The following is a 22,017-nucleotide window of genomic DNA, read 5'->3' as shown; positions in this document are numbered from 1 at the left end:
GAGAACTTGACGGATACCTTTCCGTATTTAGACAATATCACTATTGCCGGCCATGATCAAAAGGAGAATGACGCCAATCTTCAGAGATTTTTTGACGTTCTCCATCGTCGCCACTTAACGTTAAACAAATCCAAATCGGTGAAATCGGTGCCATCAGTGAACATTCTCGGCTACTGGGTGGGCAACGGTGTTATTAAACTGGACCCAGAGCGACTTCGTCCACTTCAGGAGCTCTCTCCCCCTATAAATCTCGGCTCTCTTCATCGGGCACTTGGCATGTTTGCTTATTACGCAAAGTGGATACCTCACTTCTCCGATAAAATACAGCTCCTGCTTCATGCGAGGTCTTTTCCATTAGAAGCAATGGCTATTTCTGCCTTCAACCTCCTCAAACGACAGCTGGAGAAAGCCACGCTTCGCTCCATTGATGAAAACTTTCCTTTTGTGGTCAAATGCGATGCATCGGAGGTGGCGATCTCGGCTACCTTGAATCAAGGTGGTCGGCTCGAGGCATTCCTATCCAGAACCTTACAGGGTAGTGAGCTCCATTACCCCCCTGTCGAGAAGGAGGCTACAGCCATCATCGAGGCTGTACGCCAATGGAGTCATTTTCTTGCTCGGCATCATTTCACGCTCATAACTGACCAGCGTTCCATGGTCTTCATGTTGGATAACCGGAAGCGCACAAAAATCTAAAATAATAAAATTCAACTCTGGAGGATGGAGCTGGCCGCCTTTGGATATACTACCCGTTACCGACCCGGCAAACAGAATGTGGCCCCAGATACCTTCACACGGGCATTTTGCTCTTCAATGTCAATGTCGACTCTGGTGGATCTGCATATGGACTTATGCCATCCTGGCGTTACCCATATGTTGCACTTTGTGCACTCCAAAAATCTACCATTCTCAACGGAGGACGTAAAGAAAACATGCTCCTCCTGTAGGATTTGTGCAGAATTGAAACCACAATTCTTCCGCCCATCAGATGACTTACTCATACATGCAATGCAGCCTAAGCAGAGGCTCAGCATAGACTTTAAAGGGCCATTGCCTTCGTCGATGCGGAACACCTACCTACTTACGATGGTAGACGAGTACTCACGCTTTCCCTTTGCCTTCCCCTGTCCTAATATGCTTACCTCTACGGTAATTAAATGCCTCAATCAGGTAATTTCCCTTTGTGGGATGGCCAATTGTATCCACATGGATCGGGGTCCCTCCTTTATGCCGAGTGAACTTAAAAGTTAGCTCTCCCAACGGGGAATCGCCTCGAGTAAGACGACACCATATCACCCAATCGGCAATGGACAGGTTGAACGATACAATGCCATCATCTGGAACGCTGTCCGTCTGGCACTGAGGTCACGCAACCTACCAGACCAGCAGTGGGAAACTTTGCTCCCCGATGTGTTATACTCTATCAGGTCTCTTCTGTCCACATCCACTAATGTCACACCTCATGAGCGATTCTTCAAGTTCCGGCGTCGCTCTACACATGGGACATCTCTACCGTCATGGTTGGTGGCTCCAGGCTCTGTGCTACTCCGGAGGTTCGTCTGGTCGGCCAAGAACGAACCTCTCATTGACGAGTTGGAGTTAACGGAGGTAAACCCCACGTATGCACACGTGTGGTAGCCCGATGGCCGGGAGTCCACCGTCTCGCTCAGGGATCTGGCTCCCTGCCAACCGGTCACATGGGCCCGAATGATGAAGGATCCCACGATGATGATGTCAACACTCCGCACCCCTATGAAGATGACGCCCTACCTGGGACATCAAGGTATCTGCCGGCAGTGCTACCGGATCAACTCAGGGAGCCGAACGCTCCCCGTAGGGTGGCCACCCGAAATCAGGATGCCGGACAATCTCCGGCTACGACCCAGGATGAGGCCAGCTCTACACCTGTGGGGACCCGCACCCGGAGTCATGATATTCCCAGGCCTCCACAGGACAATCAAGACGACGCAGACTCTACAGGCTTACCGGTACGGGCCAAGCGACCCAGGGACCAGGACACGGTCCGGGGAGACGTGCCTTCAGGTCACAAGCAGAAAGCTAAATGACTACGGCTAATTTTGGTCCACCTAGTCCGTTAAAGGAAGACTGGACTTCCAAACCTTTAAGGGAGGAAGAATGTCATAAATCGCAACTTCTACAAGAAGTAACTCAGGAAGTACTACTGAACGGCCAGCTGAGGGCGCCGGCCGAGGAGTATAAACACTCTGGCGTGGGCCCACCTTGGCCAGAGACAGTCTGGAAACGATGACTAACTAGACCTCCATGTTTTGTTACAAGTCGATTAAAGCCTTGCTTTATGTACAACCAAGTGCGTAGTGAGTCTTTATTACGTCAACCACTGCCCGTTACACTCCATCCCCGCCGCCCGTTACAGAACATCCCCGCCGCCCATTACAGAACATCCCCGCCGCCCGTTACAGAACATCCCCACCGCCCGTTATACATCATCCCCACCGCCATTTACACTCCATTCCCACCGCCCGCTACACACCATCCGCACCGCCCGTTATACACCATCCGCACCTACCATTACAGTCCATCCTCACTGCCTGTTACACACCATTCCCACCATCGGTTACACTCCATCCCCAATGCACGTTACAATGCAGCCCCACCACCCATTACACACCATCCACAATGCCTGTTACACACCTTCCCCAACACCCGTTACACTCCTTCCCCACCGCCCATTACAAGCCATCCCCAGCGCCCATTACACTCTATCCCCGCCGCCCATTATACGCCCTCCCCACCACCCATTACACACAATCCCCACCGCCCGTTACACTCCATCCCCGCCGCCCATTACACACCGTCCCCACCACCCATTACAATCCATCCCCATCGCCCGTTACACTCCATCCCCACAGCCCATTACACACCATCCCCACAGCCCATTACACACCATCCCCACTGCCCATTACACACCATGCCCACCGCCCATTGCACACCATCCCCAAAGCCCTTTACACACCTTCTGCACCGCCCGTTAAACTCCATCCCCACCACTCGTTACACATCATCCCCACCGCCGGTTACACACCATCCCCATTGCCCGTTACACACCATCTCCATCGCCCATTACACACCATCTCCACCGCCCATTACACTCCATCCACAGCGCCCATTACACACCGTCCCCATAACCCAATACACACAATCCCCACCACCCGTTAAACTCCATCCCCACCACTCGTTACATACAATCCCCGCCGCCGGTTACACACTACCCCAATTTCCGCTACAGTCCAACCCCACCGCCCGTTACACACCATCCACGCCGCTCATTACATACCATCACCACTGCCCATCACACACCATCCACATCGCCTGTTACACCCCATCCCCACCGCCCATTACACTGAATCCCCACCACCCATTACACTCCATCCCCACCGCCCATTACACTGAATCCCCACCACCCATTTTACTCCATCCCCACTGCCCATTACACTCCATCCCCACCGCCCATTACAGAACAACCCCGCCGCCCGTTACTGAACATCCCCGCTGCCCATTACAGAACATAACCAGCGCCTGCTACACTCCATCCCCGACGCCCATTACATGCCATCCCCATGGCCCTTTAGACTCAATCTCCACCACCTGTTACACACCATCCCCACCACCCATTACACTCCATCCCCACCGCCATTTACACTCCATCCCCACCGCCCGTTACACACCATCCCCACCGCCCGTTACACACCATCCGCACCTACCTTTAAATTCCATCCCCACTGCCTGTTACACACCATCTCCACCGCCCATTACACACCATCCCCACCACCCGTTACACTCCATCCCCACCGCCCATTACAATCCATCCCCGCCGCCCGTTACACTCCAACTCCACCGCCCATTACACTCCATCCCCACTGCCCATTACACTCCAGCCCTGCCACCCATTACACACCATCCCCACCGATCATTACACACCATCCCCACCGCCCATTACTCACCAACCCCGCCGCCCATTACACTCCATCCCCACTGTCCATTACACACCATATCCACTGCCCATTAAACACCATCTCCACTGCCTGTTACACACCATTCCCACCATTGGTTACACTCCATCCCCAATGCACGTTACACTCCATCCCCACCGCCCATTACAATGCAGCCTCACCGCACATTACACACTACCCACACCGCCCATTACAGTCCATCCCCACCGCCCATTACAATCCATCCACACCACCCATTACACTCCATCCACACTGCCCGTTAAACTCCATCCCCACCACTCGTTACACAACGTCCCCGCCGCCGGTTACACACTATCCCCAATTTCCATTACACTCCATCCCCACCGCCCATTACACACCATCCCCACCGCCCATTACACACCATCCCCACCGCCCATTACACACCATCCCCACCGCCCGTTACACTCCATCCCCACCGCCCGAATACCGTGCAGATCTGAGTGGTTTTTTTTATTCCTGGAGTGTGGGCAAGGCCAGCATTTATTGCCCATCTGTAATTGCCCTTGAGAAGGTGGTGTTGAACCACTTTCTTGATCCACTGCAGTCTGTGTGGTGAAGGTACTCCCACAGTGCTGTTAGGGAGGGAGTTCCAGGATTTTGACCCAGCGACGATGAAGTTTCGGCAACATATTTCCAAGTCAGGTCAGTGTGAAACTTGGAGAGGAACTTGGAGGTGATGGTGTTCCCATGTGCCTGCTGCCCTTGTCCTTCTAGGTCATAGAGATCGCGGGTTTGGGAAGTGCTTTAGAAGAAGCCTTGATGTGTTGCTGCAGTGCATCTTTTATTTGGTACACACTGCAGCCACGGTGTGCCAGTGGTGGAGTGAGTGAATGTTTAAGGTGGTTGATGGGGTACCAATGAAGCGGGCAGATTTGTCTTGGATGGTGTCGAGCTACTTGAGTGTTGTCAGAGCTGCACTCATCCAGGCAAGTGGAGAGTATTCCATCACACTCCTGACTTGTGCCTTGTAGATGGTAGAAAGGCTTTGGGGAGTCAGGAGGTGAGACACTCGCCGCAGAATACCCAGCCTCTGACCTGCTCTTGAAGCCACAATATTTATGTGGTTGGCCCAGTTAAGTTTCTGGTCAATGGTGACCCCCAGGATGTTCATGGTGGGGCATTCAGCGATGGTAATGCCATTGAATGTCAAGGGGAGGAGGTTAGACTCTCTCTTGTTGGAGATAATCATTGCTTGGCAATTGTATGGCATGAATGTTGCTTGCCACTTATCATCCCAAGCCTGAACATCATCCAGGTCTTGTTGCATGTGGGCATGGACTGCTTCATTATCTGAGGAGTTGTGAATGGAACTGAACACTGTGCAGTCATCAGTGAACATCCCCACTTCTGACCTTATGATGGAGGGAGGGTCATTGATGAAGCAGCTGAAGATGGTTGGGCCTAGGACACTGACCTGAGGAACTCCGGCAGCGATGTCTTGGGGTTGTGATGATTGGCCTCCAACAACCAGAACCACCTTCCTTTGTGTTAGCTATGACTCCAGCCAGTGGAGAGTTTTTCCCCCGATTCCTATTGACTTCAGTTTAACTAGGGCTCCTTGATGCCACACTCAGTCAAATGCTGCCTGTATGTCAAGGGCAGTCACTCCCACCTCACCTCTGGAATTCAGCTCTTTTGTCCATGTTTGGAGCAGAGTGTCCTGGCAGAACCCAAACTGAGCATCGGTGAGCAGGTTATTGGTGAGTAAATGTTGCTTGATAGCACTGTCAATGACACATTCCACAGAATTCCACTCGGATCACTCCACAGTCCAATCACTTTTGAACACCAACAATTGTAATTCATTACGTAGGATATACAGCACCAAAACAGTCCATTTGGCCCAACCAGTCCATGTGGTGTTTATGCTCCACACGAGCCTCCTCCCATCTTTCCTCATCTAACTCTATCAGCTTAACCCTCTAATCCCTTTTCCCTCATATGCTTGTCTAGCCTCCCCTTAAATACATCTATACTGTTCACTTCAACCAGTCCCTGTGGTAGTGAGTTCCACATTCTTACCAATCTCTGGGTAAAGAAGTTTCTTCTGAATTCCCTATTGGATTTCTTGGTGACTATCTTATATTGATGGCCTCTAGTTTTGCTCTTCCCCACAAGTGGAAACATTCTCTCTGTATCTAATCTATCAAAACCTTTCATAATTTTAAAGACCTCAATTAGGTCACCCCTCAGCCTTCTCTTTTCAAGCGAAAAGAGACCCAGCCTGTTCATCTTTTCCTGATATGTATACCCTCACATTTCTGGTATCATCTTTGTAAATCTTCTCTGCCCCCTCTCCAGTGCCTCAATATCCTTTTTATAATATGGCGACCAGAACTGTATGCGGTACTCCAAGTGTGGTCTAACCAAGGTTCGAAAAAAATTTAGCATAACTTCCCTATTTTTCAATTCTATCCCTCTAGAAATAAACCCTAGTGCCTGATTTGATTTTTTATGACCTTGTTAACCTGTGTTGCTGCTTTTAGTTATTTGTGTATTTGTACACTGAGATCCCTTTGTTCTTCTACCCCACCTAGACTCGCATCCTCCAAGTAATATGACCTCCCTATTCTTCCTACCAAAATGTAATGTCTCACATTTACCTGTGTTGAATTTCATTTGCCAATTATATGACCATTCTGCAAGTTTATTAATGTCTTTATGTAATTTGTTGCAGTCCTCCTCAGTATTGACCATCCCCCCCCGCCATATTTTGTGTCATCCGCAAATTAAAAAAATGTTTTTGATTCCAAAGTCTAAATCGTTAATATAAATTGTGAACAACAGTGGTCCCAGCACTGATCCTTGTGGAACACCACAACCCACCTTCTGCCACTGTGAATAGCTACCCTTTACCCCTACTCTCTGCTTTCTGCCTTGAAGCCAGCTAGCTATCCATTCTGCTACTTGTCCCCTGACTCCGCATTCTCTGACCTTGTTCATCAGTCTATTACGTGGTACCTTATCAAAGGCCTTTTGAAAATCTAGATAAATTACTGCAGTACCCTTGTCTATTCTCTCTGCTACCTCCTCATAAAATTTAATGAGGTTGGTCAAGGAAGACTTTCCCTTCTGAAATCTATGCTGAATACTCATCATTATATTTTTGGTTTCTAGATGTTCTTCTATTTTCTCCTTTAGTAGGGATTCCATTATTTTTCCTACCACCGATGTTAAGCTGACTGGTCTTTAGTTCCCTGGACATGTTCTATCTTCCTTCTTAAATATAGGTGTTACGTTAACTATCCGCCAATCCTCTGGCACTGAAGTGGGGAAAGAGTTAAAATAACATCGCTGGCAGCTCACAGAATGGTGTAAAGAGGCAGTTGCTGACATGAAAGATCACATCCATAAGGTGTGGTCAAGATAACCGACCTTTGAGACTAAAAACAACTCAGTTGAGACATGATGTCTAGCACTTCAGCTATCCTTATGGTTTTGTTATCTGGGCCACAATGCTTCCAAGTTACTTTTTAATCAGCATTCAGCAGTTGGGCTAATAATTGAATATGCAGCTTTCACATGTTTACCTTAGGACATGTAACCCAATCCAAGAAGATGCATGCGGGCCAAGATCCAATCAGGTTGTGGGAATGAATTGTGCATGAGGCCGCCATACTTATTTGAATGTATAAAAATATAATGCTTGCTGTAACAATTTGGAGAAGTCTGGCTAAGACTGAGCAGATTGTCTCCCCACCGGTCTAATAAAGACAACTTGACTATTGATCTGAAAACCTTGTGTTGAGTGTTGGTTTAAAATACTCCACATCAATTAGCGTCACGAACAGGATTCCACAGGGACGGGAGGCACGGGCGAGTGAAGCCGAGCCAAAAAACATGAGTACTTTCAAATTACCACATACAGTTAGGGCAAGGGAACACCGTCTCATGTCCACCACCCCCTTTGGAATCAAAGATCTAAAAGTTTTGAATCGATAAGTCAAGTTGTCTTGGGGTTCGGGCGAAATGCGCGGAAGTATAGGCGTGGTATGAGTTGCAAGTAGTGCGTTAACTTTGGTGTAAAGTATAAGCATACCTCTGACAATAAATAACCCAAACACAAATGGCGGCCGGGAAAAGGGAAGAGCTCGAGCAGGGACCGTTGGGGTCTCTGACTGCTATTTAGTGGACAAAAATAAAAGGTTAATTGACAAAATGGTTAAAAATGATTGGCAATTGAACGACCCACCAGCCAAACAAAGAGAATGGTGGGCCAAAGAAACAAAATTAATGGAAGAAAAGCCCATAATTTTAGTGGCTCGTGCATATTCTGAGTTGAGTAGACATACTCGAATATGGACCAAAAACGGGTGCCAAAATTGTACCCGAGTACCAGTAATAGCAACAGCTCCTGTTCTAAAGGAAGGAGCCATACCTATTCATAAAAATACACCAATCTATGAACAGAATTCTGACTTTATTAAAAAATGTGTAGGGGGCATCCTTTACCTGGTTTACGGTATTTACCTTCCTTTACCTGGTTTACGGTAATTTACCTGGTCAGGCAGCCTTTTTGCCACTGCACTGTGACCAATTCCAATCAGCAGTTTCGAATCGCTAAACCACCCCTTCCAGTTCTGACTGGAGGAACTTATAATTAATGATATATTAAAACGGACAAATGGTCTGGATGCAAGAAAGTCAAATTTTATTAAAACTAAGAAACTACACCACACGATAAAAGTAATCAGGTAAAATTGCTTAAATAGGGGAGGAAAAACAGACACAACGAGGGAAATCGACTTAAATACAATTCTAACGAAATCCCCACTTTACTCCCACCCCTAAGCCTATCCTAAGTCACCTTGTGGAAGGCCAGAAAAATATATGCTCACCATGGCAATGCCAGCTCCGTGTCCCACGAGATCTTCACTGCCCTGAAGTAAAGAAACATCCCAGTGTTTTAAAAGTAAACTGCTGGTGTTTTACTTCTTCAGACAGACTCCACACTGTAGAGAGCACATGGAGGCAAGCCAGAGAGAGAGAGATGCCCCTGAGAAGCTATCTCTTATAACCCAATTTTGGGGCCGAAATGTTCCTGGCCAGATCCGGAAGTTTCTGCGCTAAAACAAAAGGGATCCAACTGTCCCCATTGTCCAGTAATGGGTGATTCAAACCCATTCAATTTTAAACTGTTCCTTTCCTCAGGCCAAATGTCTCTTCTGTGCTGAGTTCATTGTGTGTGATGGGCTATTGAACCATTTCAGTTCATCCTGATGGGTTTTGAATGGGGCTGTATTACTATGTAAGCAGCCTGGAAGGCCATAGTAAACAGAAGCCATTGTCCTGTGGTCACTGAAACCGCAGCCTAAGTGGTTTAATCCCTTGTGTACACAAAGTAGCAGTTTCTGTAAACAAACATCGATTGTCTCTGCAGGGAGGGGAAACTCCCCTTTTGATTGACAGAATTTGACTGCCATTGCTTCACAGACACAGAAAATTGCTTCCAGGTCCTTTGTCCTTGGCAACACAGTCTGACGGCCATTTTATCCCTGAGCAATTTACCAAACTCAAGAGTACATTTTTTAAATAGAAATGTACTGTCTTAAGGTATGCGATTTTTTTACAATGTTCTTTGATTCCGGTGTTGTCCAAGTGCTGCCTAGCTTAACGCAGCCTTCTTGTGGTTCTGGGTATGTTTTAAAACATTGTCCAACCCAGAGACAATTTAAACCACTCAAAGTCTTCGTCCACAATGTGGATTAATATTTCCCGATCTTCGGGGGCTGAGGGGACTTTGCAAACCCCTACATTCCACCCTTGGATACTTCCAACTTGCTTGGAGTGTCCTCTTGAAGAAGTGAGCAAAATTTTCTGACCCCCGAGAAAGAACCACCCCCTGTATTTACCTATAGCTACCTATCACTGATTCACTGACCCGTCTATTCCCCTGAAATCCGAGAAAAACCGTGGTACGGTAGGCATCTACAGATACATCAATTACAAAATGTTACAATAAGGGGACTCATACCCCTGCACCACTTGTTACTTTATAACATATTACAAAATGTTGCAATCTTGGTTATACAATGTAATCAAAATGGTTCCAAGCACGGAGCGGGTCCTACGCCTCTGCACCACTTGGAACTGTAAAACAAAATACAAAAATCTCCATTAAACATTTGAAATAAAATGCTGAAATAAACCCCGAACATCACGTGCCAATGATGGGTTGTGAAATTCGAGTGGGTATTGCTCCTCCCACCCGGGTAGTAAATGTTCCTTCCACCCCCCCTTTAATAGTCTTAAACTTTTAAAACATACAGAATGGATTTTTACAGAACAGTCTGATCCACCAGCCGTGAACCATTCCCTTGTCCCTTTGTGGAGACGGAGTACCCCTCATGTTTCACAGACCGAGACCGGGGAGTATGGGATCGTGACTCCCAGTCCCTCCCCCTCCCATCTGCCCTCGACTGGCTGGGGAAAATGATGGGTGCCTGTGTGGCGGCTCTCACTGGCCCCACACTCAAACCTGGATCCCAGATCTGGCCAGCCACTCATCCTTCCCAGCCACACTTACACTCCAACTTTGCCTGTGGGCCCCGGGTGAGTTCCTCCCTTCCCCAAACGCACCCACGTGACTCTTGGGTCTCCCCCTCCCCTTTACAATCTTTCCCGGGCCATCACCGCCCACTCCCGAGGAACGCGTCCCTATCTGACAAGGCGCCCATGCTTCCCCACCATGACTCCTCAATAGAGAGGTCTCCCGCAAGTGAAATTCAGTCAGGATAGTGCTGGGTTGGGGCTGTGCCCCACCCAGCTAGGGCCATCTCCTCTGCGTAGGATGAGTAGGCAGGTTCCTCCGGACACTGTCTAGTTTCTCCCGAAGGTAGCTGCAGGGTCTCCTCCTGGATTTGTCCAGTGGCGAGGTGATCCGCAACATTCTGTATAACCATATCTTCATTCGATGCCCAGCTCGGGCTGGGCGAACAGGGCTGCTCCTTTGTCCACTTTCCGGCAAAAGAACTTAAAACGACATGCAGCCAGGTCTCTCACTGACCTGCTGCCTTAGGTGGAGACATGGTCGGGTCCCTCGACCTCGGACCAAAATACAAGCATTTGGCACACTTATAAACTTAAACTTTAAACTTAAACTCAAAATTACTAATTACATTCTAAACTTAAAATTTAAACACCTTAAATGCAAACTATAAACATTGGTAACTTAACACAAAGCTATAATACAAATGCCGCCCGTCTCCGGACAGCCAGGCTAATCTCTGGTGTCACTGTCACAGATTACTGCTGCCTGCAGTGAAGCTGGACTGCCTCCTGCTTCTGGTCCCTGGCAGCTTACAGCTGCTAGTTGGGGACCTCTGATCTGTTTCCTCCTGGGCTCGGGAGATTGCTCTTTGTGGCAGGTACCCTGGTGCATCTTATCTTGGGCTTGCGGACCCACTGATTCCTTCTGAGGGGCTTCTCTGTGGGGGAAACTTTGGCTGATTGACCCTGAGCCTGGGTCACAGCCCTAGCTGGCTGGGAACCTTCTCCCCCTGATGCAAACAGCCTGCACTGTATAATATACCTGGCAGCCTGCCAGTACTCCCGGTTTGTCTCCTTTTCCCTACCCACTCCTGTACTGGGGGCAGGTATCCCCTCACCACCCGCTGCTGGTGGCTGAAAATCTTCCTCTCCAGGTCCAAAACCTGGCACCAGCCCCTTCCATATGCCCCCTGCAAGAGGAATTGCTATCCCTTCCTCCCCAGAGTCCCACACCACAGGGGGAACCACTCCAGAAGCGGGCTGGGAAGCTTGTCCCTTTAAACAGGCGACTGCACCTGCGCAAACCTCCTCCCCGGAGTCCCCTGGCAGAGGCTGTGAAACCTCTGTATTCAAACAGGTGACTGCGCCTGCATGGGAAAACTGAAGAGGAGCCACTGGGGTCACAGGCTGGGGAACTGCGCCTGTGTGAACCTCCTCCCTGGAGTCCCACAGCAGAGGCTGTGAAACCTCTGTATTCAAGCAGGCAATTGCGCCTGCGTGGGAAAACTGAATAGGAGCCGCTGGGGTCACAGTCTGGGGAACTGCGCCTGCACAAACCTCCTCCCTGGAGTCCCCCGGCAGAGGCTGTGAAACCTCTGTCTTCAAACAGGCGACTGCGCCTGCACGGGAAAACTGAAGAGGAGCCGCTGGGGTCACAGGCTGGGGAACTGCACCTGCGCAAACCTCCTGTTCAAAAGACTGGGGAATTCCTGTCTCCAGACCAGCGACTATGCATGCGCGGGCAGTCTCTTCACAGGGCGGCTCCTCCCTGGAGCCCCCCAAGCGATTTTCTGTGAATGAACTCGCAGCAGCCTGCAGATTTCTACTCTCAGGCTGCTGTTTCTCTGTTTCTGAACTCGATATCTGGTTCAAATTTAAACTTTGGCCAAAACTTAGGTCCCACTGGGGCTGGGAAGTGTCCCCATTGGTGGGCCGGACAACTTTTCCCTTGGAACAAGCCAAAATGCCTGTCTTTACAGCCTGTGAACTTGAACTTGTATGGTCAGATTTATACAATTTACATTGGTTGGCGTGGAACCACTTTGTGCACCGGGGTAGATTTACTGCATGGACCATGGGGCTGGCCCTATCAACTATACTATAGGGTCCCATGTAGAGTGGCTCTAAACTTCCCACCCGGGCATAGTTTCTTACCATCACTAAGTCTCCTATCTCCCACTGGTGGCTCTTGCTAGGCTCGAGCAGCAGCCGATTATTCCGATGCTGCTTCCCCATGCTGTCTGCTGCCTGCCCATCTATGGCCCTCTCTCCTGTGCGGACAGTCAGACCCAGGAATTTAACCTCTTGCTGACCGATCTGCACCTTCTTGGGGTTGACTTTAAACCCCTTTCTCTGCAGCAGCTCCAGCAGCTCAGTCAGCAGTGGGCCATGCTCCCCGACCGAGTCGGTTGATAAGAGCAGGTCATCCACATACTGCAGTAACCGAGTGGGCTGACTGAACTCTCTTAAACTATCCTTCATGCATTGGTGGAAGGTGCTGGGGCTGTTGTGGAAACCCTGTGGCAGACAGGTCCAGGTATACTGCTGTCCCTTAAAGGTGAAGGCAAACTTATATTGGTCCTCCCATTTTAAAGGGATGGACCAGAAACCATTTGAAATGTCCAGCACCGTGAATGTGTTTGCGGATGATGGAATACTGCTAATAAGATTAGCCACTGCTTCTACTGTGGGGGCACACGTGGGGATATTGCTGTTAAGCACCCGATAGTCCACCGTGGCTCTCCATGAATTGTCCGGTTTCCTAACCGGCCAAAGTGGAGAATTAACATGCGTGGCTATGGGCCTCAACACTCCCTGTTTATCTAAGGAGGTGATGGCTGCCTCCATGTCGGGTTCTGCCTCCTTGGGGAAATTGTACTGCATCTGTGGTCGAGCCATGGGGTCCCCATCTATTTTAACCTCAAACCCTGTGATCCTCCCGCAGTCGTGTTTATGGGTGGCAAACGCTGTGAGGTTTGCCTGCACGACTGCCTGCAGTGCCTCCGGGACACCATTTGCCATGAGCCCGAGGTCGTAACCTTCTTTGGGCTTCACAGTACACAAGGTCCCCTTACCCTCCTTGGCCGGGGTGACCACTAAACCTTCTTCCCTGTCTGTGCTAGCCCCCCAAAGGCAATGGTTGCGGAGATCCACGAGGATCCCGTGGCCCACCAGGATGTCGGCTCCTAGGATCCCCTTTCCTTCCTCCGCCTCCCACCTTGCCAGGATACACGTCCATTTAGTTTGGAGCATGCCCAGATGGACTGAGAGGGGTCTGGAGTATACCCCTGCCTGCTCCTGACCGGTGAATCCCGATAGTATGTATGGAGCCCCGTCAGATAGAGGTGAGGTGGTGGGATTATCCGTATGGATCACGGTGCATGATGCCCCTGTATCCAATAGATAAGCCCCTGTAACCTTCTCTACCTCCATCTGTATGAATGGTCTCTTCCATTCATCGTAACGGAGATTACACAGACGGACAGGCTGCGCAGGCTCCAGTCATTGTGGGGAGGCAGAGGTGGGCGAGGGGGCTGCAGCACCACTGGTGGCTGCTACCTTTCCCTGATTGGCCCTGAGGAATGATTTTATCGACTCCATGATGGACTCGACTGTATCGGGAGGAGTTTCTGTCTCTGCCTTCTGAGTTGGGGCTGCGGGGGTCCTGGTTTTATCATCTCTCCCAGGCTTTTTACAATCCCTGCACCAGTGGCCATCCTCCCCGCACCTGCAACAAGTGACCTTGTTCTTGTAGTGATCAATAACATGTCATTCTGTGGTGGACACTAGGTGGAGCAGTAGAGCTGTATATAGCTGTATGTATAAGACTACACTACCCAGCTATATATTATATTAAGACTACATTACCCATGAGGCTATGCTACCCACAAGGCAGCAGTCAAGATGGAAGCCTCTACAAGATGCTGTACAAGTCCACATGTGCTCAATAAAAGTAGCTAGCAAAAGCTAGCTGTGTTCATAATAAGAATGTCTATTTATTAATGAATATAAGATAGTACCAGGGTGGTGAAGATCTGCTGAAAATTGTGAAAAGCGACATGGAGAATTTGAAGCCACCAGAGCGTTTGAATCTCGCAGAAAAAATCGACTACAATTGGCAAACTTTTAAACAGCAATTCGAACTCTACATTGCAGCCATCGGATTCGGTACGAAGCCAGACGCAAGGAAGATAGTGTTGCTGCTTATGGTTGCAGGCCCACAGGCGATAGAGGTATTTAATACATTTGTATTTAATCCAGCGGAGAACAGAGAAAAATTAGAAGATGTGCTAAAAAAATTTGATGCACATTGTTCTCCCAAAAAGAATGAGACGTATGAAAGATACATCTTCCGTTCTCGGACACAGCAACAAAATGAGACTTTTGATAGCTTTATAACTGATCTGAAACTGAAAGCACAGACATGTAATTTCTCTGAGCTCAAAGCATCCATGATTCATGACCAGATTGTGTTTGGTATTCATGATAAAAAAGTCAGGGAACGTCTGTTGAGAGAAACCGAACTAAATTTGGAAAATGCGGTGAAAATATGCCAAGCCAGTGAGCTAGCTCAAAATCACGCGAAGACTTTCAGTGAAATCAATAATGATGCGAATGTAATGAGTGATAATGCTGCTGTCGGTGCTGTGTCCTACAAGGGGAAGAAACGTGGGCAGAACAGGAATGAAAAGCAATCGGAGGATGACATTTTTAATTGCAAACGCTGTGGTTACAAACACCAGTTAAGACAATGCCCAGCGTTTGGAAAAATGTGCACAAAATGTAATGGAAAGAATCACTTTGCCAAACAATGCTTTTCAAAAGTAAAAACGACAAAAGGGCAACGAGTTAATGTGATTGAGGACACTGATTTAAGTGAGACATTTTTTGTAGGAATGGTGTCATGTGACGATATCAAAAAAGATACAGAAAATGTGCAGCCCTCAGAAATAGACAATGCTGAACATAAAGTTAATGCAGTAAAAGAGGACAAATGGATGATCCCACTGCAGATAAATGGAGCATTAGTTACATTGAAACTGGACACTGGGGCAAAAGCAAACTTAATCAGTATGAGTGACATTAACAATATGAAAGAAAAGCCCAAAATACAGAAAAAGTCAGTACGACTGAAGAACTATAATGGACAGAAAATAGATAGCTTAGGTGTATGCAGACTCAAAGTGACAGTCAAAGACAAAGTGCATCATCTCATGTTTTCTGTTGTGGCTGAAAGACTTGATTCACTATTAGGTGACAAAGCTTGTGAAGACTTAGAACTGGTCAAAAGAGTCTACTGTATAAACTGTGCCATAAGCAGACCAGATGACTCAGGTGATGAAGCAGAGAGCCCATCAAGGATGAAAAGGTCAAAGGGTATCCATGTCTTCAAAAAGCCTAATTTCTCCAAGAAGAAAGAAAAAGACTTTAAGGCCAAAGTGAAGCCAAAGGAACAAAAGCACAAAGAGGAAAAACACAAGGAGATAAAGTCCAAAGATATAACCGCAGCAGATGTTGTTAAGCAGAGGAAAGAGAAAAAGAAAAAGAAGAAGCCTGCACCAGAGCAGGAAGCAGTTCCAGTGGATACTCCTTCTTCCCTCAGGCCAATCTTTGGTGTTCCATTAGCCAAGGCTGCTGAGAGGACTATGCTGTATGATGGGATCCAGCTGCCAGCAGTTTTTCGAGAGTGCATTGACTACATTGAGAGTTATGGCATGAAGAGTGAAGGAAACACTGAAACCCTCTCCAAGCAAAGATCGCAAGGAGACCTCGATCTATACAAGAGCAGATTGATGACAATGCTGCAACTGCATCTTGTCATTCACCGCCAGAACAATCTCATGAAGGCACATCAGACTTACCCGTGTTGAGAAGATCCACACGTGAAGTAAAAGAGCCTGATAGACTTAATCTTTGAGTACAATGTAAAGCCTTGAAAATGTGTTGACTGTTTTGAAAATGTTTATGTTTATAGAGCACTAACAAAAGTGTTACTGATATTATCTTTATTGTTTTCTTGAAAGTTGATTGATATTGATTTTGTTAAACCTCGAAGAAAGGAGGATGTAGTGATCAATAACATGTCATTCTGTGGTGGACACTAGGTGGAGCAGTAGAGCTGTATATAGCTGTATGTATAAGACTACACTACCCAGCTATATATTATATTAAGACTACATTACCCATGAGGCTATGCTACCCACAAAGCAGCAGTCAAGATGGAAGCCTCTACAAGATGCTGTACAAGTCCACATGTGCTCAATAAAAGTAGCTAGCAAAAGCTAGCTGTGTTCATAATAAGAATGTCTATTTATTAATGAACATAACAGTTCTGGGAGGGACTGCTCCCCTCCTGGTGCCACTCTGTCTTGTGTTGAGCCCCAGGTATAACCTCGTGGACCTTACCCTTTTGCTGAGGGGTCCCACTATTCCTACCATTCCTATATGGTACCGTGAGCTGCCGGATTACAGTCTCTTCGGTTGCTAGGGGGTCTCAGTGGTCAAACCAAGTATCAGCCTTTGCTTTTATCTGGGGCAGGCAATTGGACACCAGGCAATGAAGACATTGGGTCCACTGCTGCTGGTTCAGGTGTGCCCTATTTTGTCCCCCTGTACACGCGCTGTTGTAGACTGGCCACAGCCTGTCTGCAAATGCCTGTGGGGTCTCCCCTTCCTTCTGCAGTGTTTTCCCTATGCAATCAAATGGACTGCCATCGTTCACACCCATGGCTTCCAGTATTTCCTCCTTTAGGTCCTCAAAACCCTTCTGCCCTCTCTTAGCCTCATCTGAAAGGATCTGATAGAGCTTACTATCTACAGAGAAAAGCAAATTTTGGCTTTCTCTTCATCATCACAGCCGTTAACACAGGCTGCCTGTTCTATCCTTTGGAAGTGCACTGGGGGGTCTCCCTTTTCGGAGAGCAGGTGAATATGTTTCACCAGGCCTCTGAGCCGTTGGGTATCATAGGGTACCAGATAGGTATGCTGAACAGCCCCTGGGTCATTATCATTCACGGGCGGACCGTACCTCCATTGTCGGAGGGGGTACACTGGTCCTGGTCCCCGCCTGCCTAGCGGGACCTGCTGGCATTCTCCTACCACCCCATTGTCTACCCCTTCTTGCTGCCAGAGCTCCTCAAAACACGGAGCTGTGGGCTGCGGTCTTGGGATCTCTAATTCCCTAGCCAGTTCTGTTCTGGGTGCTGCCTGTGAGGCGGTTTGATTTGGGCGGCTGGTACTGTCCAACGGACTTCCCTTCGGACTTATGAGACATACCATCCCTTTAGTCCTTCTTAACTCCATACCCAAACTCTCTATCTTTCTGTTACATGGGGTATGATCTGCTCCACTAAACCTTTGGTCGCAGGCCTGCTTATAAGCTGCCTTTACCTAACTAACCTTTTCCTCCTGCTCTGTTACTCCTGAGGTGAGGCGGGCATTCTCTTCCCGCAGTCTCATGTCGTTACTCTTAGCTTCTGTAATTTGGCACTTTAGGAACTCTATCTTGTGCCTCGCATGGCTTTTGCCCTCACTAGCTTCTTGGGTGAGGTGTGTGTTTTCCTCCTGTAGCCTCATCTCGCTGTCCCTAGCCTCTGTGACTTCCTGCACAAGGCGCTCTATCTCTGCCTGGCATTTCATGACCTCTAGTGTGAGGCGTGGATTTTCTTCCCGCACCCTCATCCCACTATCTCTGGCCTCATTCACCTCTCTTATGAGGTGTTCTACCTCCGCCTGGCATTTTTCAAACTCTGACTCCCAATTCTTGGTCTCTGTAACCTCCTCCTGCACCCTCATCTCACCCTTCTTAACCCAGCCACTTATACCATAATAGGTCAGCTTACACACTGCCGCTAACTTCTGCAGGGCTACCCACAGACTGAAAGCAAGAAAAGCAAGAGCTGATGCTTTCTCCAGATCCAAACCACTGATAAAAAACTGCCTCCAGTCCTGGCGCGGTCGCCAATTTGTAGGGGGGCATCCTTTAACTGGTTTACGGTAATTTACCTTCCTTTACCTGGTTTATGGTAAGTTACCTGGTCAGGCAGCCTTTTTGCCACTGCACTGTGACCAATTCCAATCAGCGGTTTTGAATCGCTAAACCACCCCTTCCAGTTCTGACTGGAGGAACTTATAATGAATGATATATTAAAATGGACAAATGGTCTGGATGCAAGAAAGTCAAATTTTATTAAAACTAAGAAACTACACCACACGATAAAAGTAATCACGGTAAAATTGCTTAAATAGGGGTGGAAAAACAGACACAACGAGGGAAATCGACTTAAATACAATTCTAACGAAATCCCCACTTTACTCCCACCCCTAAGCCTATCCTAAGTCACCTTGTGGAAGGCCAGAAAAATATATGCTCACCACTGCAATGCCAGCTCCGTGTCCCGTGAGATCTTCACTGCCCTGAAGTAAAGAAACACCCCAGTGTTTTAAAAGTAAACTGCTGGTATTTTACTTCTTCAGACAGACTCCACGCTGTAGAGGGCACATGGAGGCAAGCCAGAGAGAGAGAGATGCCCCTGAGAAGCTATCTCTTATACCCCAATTTTGGGGCCAAAATGTTCCCGCCCAGATCAGGAAGTTTCTGGGCAAAAACAAAAGGGATCCAACTGTCCCCATTGTCCAGTAATGCGTGATTCAAACCCATTCAATTTTAAACTGTTCCTTTCCTCAGTCCAAATGTCTCTTCTGTGCTAAGTTCATTGTGTGTGATGGGCTATTGAACCATTTCCATTCATCCTGATGGGTTTTGAATGGGGCTGTATTACTATGTAAGCAGCCTGGAAGGCTATAGTAAACAGAAGCCATTGTCCTGTGGTCACTGAAACCGCAGCCTAAGTGGTTTAATCCCTTGTGTACACAAAGTAGCAGTTTCTGTAAACAAACATCGATTGTCTCTGTAGGGAGGGGAAGCTCCCCTGTTGATTGACAGAATTTGACTGCCATTGCTTCACAGACACAGAAAACTTCTTCCAGGTCCTTTGTCCTTGGCCACACAGTCTGATGGCCATTTTATCCCTGAGCAATTTACCAAACTCAAGAGTACATCATTTTAATAAAAATGTACTGTCTTAAGGTGTGCGATTTTTTTTACAAAGTTCTTTGATTCCAGTGTTGTCCAAGTGCTGCCTAGCTTAACGCAGCCTTCTTGTGGTTCTGGGTATGTTTTAAAACATTGTCGAACCCAGAGACAATTTATATCACGCAAAGTCTTCGTCCACAATGTGGATTAATATTTCCCGATCTTCGGGGGCTGAGGGGATTTTGCGAACCCCTACACATGACAAACTGAGTTTATAAATCTACAAGCCTCAATGACACAAAGCTGTAAATAGAGGCTTCTGAGATAAGATGTGTTGTTAACACAAAGCTGTAAACACCATACACGCTTTTGAAATGGGAATTGGTGGTTGACACTGAAACAATGGCCCTATTGAAGCAAAGCATTGAAGCTTCCAAGAAGTCTGCAGTTTGGAAAGAACACAATAGCTATACACAGTTTAAAGTGTTATAAACTAACACTTAAAACAGAAACACAGAACATTAAAGCACCATATGCCTTCATAAATATGACATCAAATGAAAGACAGGAGACATAAGTCTAATACAACCAACTGAGAAGGATAACAATCATGTACTCGGTTGAAGTGTTTTTAATTTACATGTTGTAAAAGATACAAACAGAAGACTTTGTAAATATGACATCAATAGATGCACCAAGCAATCACATGGTTTTTGTATTGAACTTGGAACACATAGGAGACGCAAAGTCTGCTTACAACCAGCTAAGGTGATTTAAGAACTGAATAGAAGAACTTTGTAAAAATGGCATCAAATAGACACATCTGTTGTAACCATTTTTTATGATAAGTTTTGAACACCTACACAGCAGACAGAATTCTGCAAGCTAACAGCTGAATTGACAGTAAGAATAGAAAGAAGTCAACAGAAAGATGACTAGAGATAATTAGCTTACATCAGCAGAAAACTTCAAAGGATATACCACTGAAAAAAGGTTATAACATATAGAACTTCCAAATAGGAAGTCAAAGTCACTTAAAGGGGCAAAGCGATTCTCACACTTCAGAGGCAGGTTCTGTAAGCTTTTAACTCTGAGTCTCGGGGATCAAAAAGGTACTTTTATTTGATTTTGGTGGATATCCTGGATTAGAAATAAGTAAGAAATGTAAAAATGTAACCAAGTTAAGATTTGAGAATAAGGATCTCTGAGAATAAGAATTGAAAGCTATTTGTTTTTGGAACTGTTAAAGTTGCAATTGAATCACCAGCTGTTAACTACATGTCAGTTCTTTAATAAATCTAAACATTTTTAGAATTGTCTCACATAGTACTTCTGTATCAAACTCACATACTCCATCTCTGTACACTCTTTGGTGAGGAGTTGCAGAACTCTGGGGGAGTTTTCCGGACCATCATAATATCTGGAAGGTTAGAATCTAGTTAAACTTATTAAAAGCGCTATCTGGAGGACGGTAACATCTTCAAGTTGTTCCTTTCCTTTAGGGAGAGATAGTCTGGACCTTTGGAGCCAATTAAGCATCTTATAGGATTCGGCTAACTCTAACTTTAGTTGAAGGTGAACGTCTGGGGAATACACCTGATCCGGGGTAGCCCGAAAAGGGCTAGGGCTAGTAATTATCCCTTCACTGTAACGCCGCTGGAGGTGAAAGGAGTAGATGAGGATGGGATAGACTGGGACAAGCTAAGACAAAAAGTGGCTGAATATGACCTTGACTATAATGAATGGGAAATTCCACCCCCATATGATGACGTAAAAGTGGCACCTACTAAGGTAGAATTTTTTCCGGGCACCCCCGCGGTGCCTATACTGGCAAATTGACATAGGGTCAAGCAGATCAGAGAGTTAAATGCATGGCTCACAGAGTGGTGTGGGAAAAAGGGGCTTCAATTCATGGGGCACTGGCACCAGTACTGGGGAAAAAGGGAGCTGCTCTGTTGGGACGGGCTTCACTTAAACCGGGCTGGGACCAGTGTCCTGGCAAATCAAATAACTAGGGCTGTAGATAGGGCTTTAAACTAAAAAAGGGGGGGGAAGGGGTCAAGTGAGGGAAAATTTAGGAATCTAAAGAGAAAGGTCAGGGCAATAGAACAGTGTAGCGATTTGCGTAAAAATAAGCAGAGTGTGACAGGAAGGGACAGAGAGTTTAACGGTAGCAGTGCAGCAGAGAATAAGGTCAAAGCAGGGAATAATGGTAAAATGTTTTAATTAAAGGCTTTTTATCTGAATGCACGAAGCATTCATAATTAGTGGCACAAATAGAGATAAATGGGTTTGATCTAATAGCCATTACAGAGACTTGGTTGCAAGGTGGCCAAGGTTGGAACTAAATGTTTCAGGGTACTTGATGTTTCAAAAAGGCAAAGAAAGGAAAAGGCGGGGGCGTAGCTCTGATAATAAAGGATGACATAAGGATCGTAGTGACAAAGGATCTTGGCTCAGAAGGTCAGGAAGTAGAATCAG

This window comes from Somniosus microcephalus, chromosome 6, assembly GCF_052327205.1.
Source record: "Somniosus microcephalus isolate GS21.2 chromosome 6, FLI_Smic_1.0, whole genome shotgun sequence".
NCBI classification, from domain to species: domain Eukaryota; kingdom Metazoa; phylum Chordata; class Chondrichthyes; order Squaliformes; family Somniosidae; genus Somniosus; species Somniosus microcephalus.
This window is presented reverse-complemented; position numbering follows the sequence as displayed.